This window comes from Etheostoma spectabile, unplaced genomic scaffold (assembly GCF_008692095.1).
Source record: "Etheostoma spectabile isolate EspeVRDwgs_2016 unplaced genomic scaffold, UIUC_Espe_1.0 scaffold00018922, whole genome shotgun sequence".
NCBI lineage: Eukaryota > Metazoa > Chordata > Actinopteri > Perciformes > Percidae > Etheostoma > Etheostoma spectabile.
In genome coordinates, this window is record NW_022604570.1 from 26,142 (window position 1) to 32,141 (window position 6,000).

Below are 6,000 nucleotides of genomic sequence, written 5' to 3' on the forward strand. Positions count from 1 at the left end.
GAAGATTATAAAGTTTTTATTATCATGAATTTCAGTCTTACCTTGGAAGCTTAGGGCTCCTGCACACTGCCTGCACACAATGAGCGTGTCAGCTGAGGTTAGAATGCCTACCGTATTGGTCAATACTGTTAACATGGGAAAATAAAACAGACATGCCACACAGCAAATGCTATGTTAACTGTTGAGGAGGACTAAATTAAGACTGTGTTTTAAGCTTTTCATGGCTTTCCATGAGAAATGGCCTGATAACAGCTGTTTTCAGTGTTGATGGAACATGCCTGACCGGAGGGAGTTGTTATGACCTTTGTGATGAGGGACTTATGGCATGGAGGCTGGATTTTACCAGGGCTGTGGGGAAAGGGTCTCTCATCTCTCAAGGACCTTGCATTGGACTTCTGTGGTTCTCGGTAGGCCTGCCTATGAACAGTGAATCCTGAGGCGTTGCTCAAGGACATGTCCAGCTGTTTTCATTTGCCAGAGTTCGTAGGGGTCCCCTGCTGTAGCTGCTGGACGAAGATGGATGGATGGAAGCAACCCTGTTCATTAGCTCATTGTATTCTTGCAAGACAGGCTGCTCTGTAGAAGGTGCTGTAGCTTAGTGGTTAAAGCGCCTGTCTTGTAAACAGGAGATCCTGGGTCTGAATCCCTGCAGCGCCTGGTTCTGCTATGATTTGTGATTCTTACAGGTGCAACAAAGTTACCAGTTGCATGATTTTCCAGAGAACAAAAGTGACATGTGATGTTGTCTTATAGCATATATGTGGCTGAAAACAGTCTATACCAGTGGAGTGGAATGCTTTCATAGATGCAGGTGGGCTGCACAATGTTAGGTCAGCCATTTTGGGAATCACTGGTTTAGATTTCCACCGATGACACTCATCAAGTGTGCAGGTGATGACGGATGGCCTCACGCCCTCTCACCCATCTCACCCCGTACACAACCTGTTCCAGCTCCTTCCCTCTGGTAGGCGCTACAGAGCACTTCACGCCAAAACCAACTGAATCAGGACCAATTTCTTACCACAAGGCATCACTCTGATGAAATATTTGCACCGCTCTTCTATGGCTTCTGAATAAGAGTAAGTTTGTTGTTTTGTTTGGGAGTAGTACTCAAGGAGGTGCTGTGGCTTAGCTGGTTAAAGTGCCTGTCTAGTAAACAGGAGATCCAGGGTTCAAATCCCTGCAGCACCTTGTTGTTGCAGTCCTTACCTCTGTTTGCATCCCATCATCATGTCTACCCAATCCCCATGCTACTCATTAAGCCATGGTAGCAAATGAAAAAGGCATGTTACATTTACACAGAAACGCTACATCAACACAGACTCAAGATGATACATAAAAAACACATGAAATTCAGAGCAATGCTAGTTCACTCATCAGGTTTTGTGGTTCTGTTTATATAAACTACATCCTGTTATATCGCGTGATCATACATGAATTCACGAAATCCAGTGGGTCCTTGTGACTTCAGTGGCCCGTCATGGCCTGCAACAAATCCGGACCTGGTGGGTGTTGACGGACTGCGGATCACGGAGCAGACACGAAGCGGAGTGGATCCGCAGTTGGTGGAAGTCAGGGGTAAGGCCTCCTGCACACTGCCTGTGTGGTGTGAGCATGGCATTTCTGTTGCGTGGCATTTTCTTGGTCTTTGCACACCAAAACATTTTCTGATGCAGCGCTGTTGCTGCTAGCCTTGTCTGTACACATGTATGTTTCTCATTGATGTGTGATTCAATAACTTGTTAATTATTAATCTGGACTGGTTTGGAAATGAATCAGATCATCTAAAGGGGGTGGATTAACTACCCACATTACACCTGAAATACCCTCAAGATTTGAATGATCCTTTGGACCTGAAGTGCTTGGTAATCCCCATCAGTCATTCAGAACTGCCCAAGGTACTTGTGAGATAGGCTCTATCTTTGTCTGATTGATGGTACCAACTGTAATGGAATCTGTCAAGCCTCAGGGGGTCTCCGCTGTAAAAAAAAGAAAATATCATACAGCTGTGATGGCCGAGTGGTTAAGGCGTTGGACTTGAAATCCAATGGGGTCTCCCTGCGCAGGTTCAAACCCTGCTCACAGCGATTTCTAACTACACAATAAATAAGTATTCAGTCACATTTAGGGGAGGATGATATTTTGAGAAATTACAGGTTATTGGTAGTGCAGATCCTTACGAGTTGGCTCCTTCTTAGATCCATGACGACCCGGTGAATCTTCCTTCAGTTGAATATCGCGATTTAGTCAACTAATATCAAATCATCAATATATTAATTTTCATTCCAGCAGCATCGAAGACGTTAAAATCAGGCAGTCAGCGCCCAAAGTGCCTTGGCTGGTAAAGTTCATGTTTATTTCACCTCTGACTTCAGTCAGCATCACATGCACCTGAAACCCCACCCGACAGTGATGTCACAGGGTCATGGTGTACACCTGGGCCACGTTCAGCCCCAACAAAACAAGGTTTTGAAAGCATTAAAATTAGGTCCAATCCATTTCCCTTCAGATATGTATTGCCCCTCAACAGGCCACAACTGGGCAAAATTAAATAATGCTTGTTAAGCACTATAGCAAAAATAAATAACAAATGTATACACTCTTTGTAGTGCTGATAACAAAAGTATTAACTGATTATCAGGCACTGCTGGGATTTGGACCCAGGATCTCCTGTTTACAAGACAGGTGCTTTAACCACTAAGCTACAGCGCCTCCTACAGGTTTGCCTGTCATGTAAGATTACAATGAACTAGGGAACAGGGTTCCAACCATCCATCTTTGTCAAGCAGCTCCAGCAGGGGACCCCAAACTTCCCTTTTCAGAGCAACTGGTGATCTCGAGGCGTTCCCAGGCCAGGTTGGAGATATAATCCCTCCACCTAGTCCTGGGTCTTACCCAAGACCTACTCCCAGGTGGACGTGCCTGGACTACCTCCCTAGGGAGGCCCCACGAGGCATCTTGACCTGGTCACCAATTCTCATTTTTGTATTGCAGCACACCCAGCTGCTAGAGCTTCTCAACGATCTGGAAGAGTGCTGGGCCCTGAAGCGTCCACCTCAGTCTGGTTCAAATGGTGACTGGTCCACCTGGTGGACTGAGCATCACTGGCTGTAGTTTAATGTTTGTGTTTCTTGTTGTTTAAACAAGTATAATATTACTGAAATGTAATTGGTAATACGTTATATTACTGTGTTAAAGCAAAAAGTAATACAGTACTTTTTTGCGTTACTTTTGTAACACGTTACTTCCAATACTGCCAGTCAGTAAACTGTATATTTAGCTTATTCTAGGTAAAAGAGAAATTGAGAATTAACATTACACCTCCTAATGGAGGTGCTGTGGCTTAGTTGGTTAAAGTGCCTGTCTAGTAAACAGGAGATCCTGGGCTCAAATCCCAGCAGAACCTTGTTGTTGCAGAGATTACCTCAGTTTGCATACCATCATCATGTCCACCTAATCCCCCTGCTACCCATTAAACAGATCACTTTGCATTCAGTCTTGTAATCACCATAAAAATTAGGTATCACTGAAATTTGAACTTGTGTTGCTGCAGTCACAGTATGCAGTGCTCATCCTGAGTGGGCCAGTATAGTGCATCAGAATTGCTTGTTAAATGGTCTATTAGCTTTGAAACCCCCCTTTCCCCACAGCTTTCAATTGTAAATTGTGCACTCTTGGGGTCATAGCATGGATCAGGAACCAAAACGGACACACCTGGATTCAATGTGGGCGTTGGCCGGCAATATTTGACACGTTCAGACCATGAAGACAGCTATCAGTTTATTTCCCATCTAGCAGGTATACTTGTGGACTCAGTTGGACATTTTGAAGATAATTGCACAATTTTGACCCAATTGTCAGTCTATTTCCCATCTGGCAGGGACATTTCTGGATTCAGGTGGACATTGTGGACAGAAACATTGGTGGATCTTGATTCCCACCATAGGATTTAGCCTGGATTTCTGTGGGAGTCTGTGGGAGTGGAACATGGATGTGTAGCGATGGGCTTTCAAATAATGCACCTTTTTGATATGTCAAAGTAGGAAAAGCAAAGGTAGAAATAAAAATGAATTAACAGCTTACTCTGTTTATATTTTTACACTGGACATAAGGCATAACAAAGTCAAGAAAGTAGGTGTTAACCCTTTTAAGTAACTTTGTCCACCATGACTAAACATACTTCAAGACTGACTAACTTCAGTTAATTAGAAAGCTTAGTAGGTACTCATGTTAGTTTTCCACATATCAGCTACTACCACTCTGATCATATTCCCTTCCTCAACACTCCTGAAGAAGCAAAGAACAATCATCAACGACAGAGAGCATATGAAGTGAATCATTACTCTCTGTCAGCTTCACACGCTCAGAAGGAATATCACAATTCATCATCGTGGTCAGTGAGACCAAACATTTTAAAAAACACATTCCTCAAGTCAGAAACTCTAGAAATGATCCCTGAAAGTATAGTCTTGGTTAGACTGGGGGGGGGGGGGGGAACTGCATCTCATTCACTGCAGAGTGATTGTCACTCAGGGTTCGAGGGACAGAAGCTAATCGTTACATGCTCCAAATGACTCTGAGGTGAGAAAATCTATTTAGATCTTTAAGAAGACCGATATGTAGATTGAATTAGATTTTCAGTCACTGTTGTCTCAATACTTCAGTGTCAGCCTACTTATTCTCTACAATAAATGCTCCAGTCCTTTCTTTGCATTAATACTGGTTCTTAACATGCTTCCACTGGCTCAGATTATGGAAAACAAAATAAGTTACCATAGTTATGCGGACGACACACTAATTTACATAACCTTATCGCCAGGGGACTATAGTCCATACATAAACTGACTAAATGCATTGAACAAATTAACGGCTGTATGTGCCAGAACTTTCTGAAATTAAATGAAGGAAAAACTGAGGGGCTGTTTTGGAGCAAAAGAGGAACGATTAAAAGTCTGCGCTCAGCTTCAAACAATAATGTTGAAAACAACAGACAAAGTCAGAAATCTGGTGTAGTCATGGACTCAGACCTGAATTTTAACAGCCACATTAAGACAATTACAAAGTCGCCTACTATCACCTTAAGAATATATCAAGGGTTAAGGACTTATGTGTCAACAGGATTTGGAAAACCTGTCCATGCTTCATCTTCAGTAGACTTGACTACTGTAACGGGGTCTTTACAGGTCTCCCTAAAAAATCAATCAGACAGCTGCAGCTGATTCAGAACGCTGCTGCTCGAGTCCTCACTAAGACCAAGAGACTGGATCACATCACTCCAGTTCTGAAGTCTTTACACTGGCTTCCTGTACCTCAAAGTATTGATTTCAAAGTACTTTTGCTAGTTTATAAATGACTAAACGGTTAGGGCCAAAATACATTTCTGATCTGCTACTACACTATGACCGCCCCCCCCAACTTTCAGGTCATCTGGGGACAGGTCTGCCGTCTGTCCCCAGAGTCAGAACTAAACAGGGGAAGCATTTTAAGCTTGTTGCTCATTTCATTAGCATTGTGTTGGGGTGATGGGGCAGGTGGGGCTTGAAAATTCCCCCTACCCCGATTTTACTTTCACTTTTTACTGACAAAATCAAGTCAGTGTCTACAAAAATATTTTTGTATCAAATGTTTCCTGTTGTCAAATGAGATCGGAAAGCTGAATCAGGCAGTGGACCCATGAAAAGACCCCATGCCATCTACTTGACCATAGTCTTTCAATCATGACAATCCAAGCTGCATTTCCTTTTTACCAAAATTTCAAGTCCAATGTTGGTAAAATGTTTTGCTTCAAAAAGTATTCTTTTGTCCACTATATCGAAAGCTCAGTCTGGCAGTGGAGCCATAAAACACTACATGCCAAACAACTACTTAACAATGGCCTTACACACTGGCTGATCACATTTACTTGTGGAAAATTTCTTATGATGTTTTTATGTGGCTCGTTGGTCTAGGGGTATGATTCTCGCTTCGGTGTAAGAGGTCCCGGTTCATCTCCCTTCGAAC

General features: G+C 43.0%; 5 non-coding genes across 5 annotated transcripts; 3 read left to right on the forward strand and 2 right to left on the reverse strand.

Annotated features, from left to right (window-relative positions):
- Positions 1-584: 584 nt before the first annotated feature.
- On the forward strand, positions 585-657 carry trnat-ugu (transfer RNA threonine (anticodon UGU)). Its single transcript has one exon. It is a non-coding gene; the product is annotated as a tRNA-Thr (tRNA).
- Positions 658-1,117: 460 nt separating this feature from the next.
- Positions 1,118-1,191, forward strand: trnat-agu (transfer RNA threonine (anticodon AGU)). Its single transcript has one exon. It is a non-coding gene; the product is annotated as a tRNA-Thr (tRNA).
- An 814-nt stretch (positions 1,192-2,005) lies between these two features.
- On the forward strand, positions 2,006-2,087 carry trnas-uga (transfer RNA serine (anticodon UGA)). The gene has a single exon. It is a non-coding gene; the product is annotated as a tRNA-Ser (tRNA).
- Positions 2,088-2,639: 552 nt separating this feature from the next.
- Positions 2,640-2,712, reverse strand: trnat-ugu (transfer RNA threonine (anticodon UGU)). Its single transcript has one exon. It is a non-coding gene; the product is annotated as a tRNA-Thr (tRNA).
- Positions 2,713-4,254: 1,542 nt separating this feature from the next.
- LOC116683330 (small nucleolar RNA U3) lies at positions 4,255-4,471 on the reverse strand. The gene has a single exon (XR_004330538.1). It is a non-coding gene; the product is annotated as a small nucleolar RNA U3 (small nucleolar RNA).
- Positions 4,472-6,000: the final 1,529 nt, after the last annotated feature.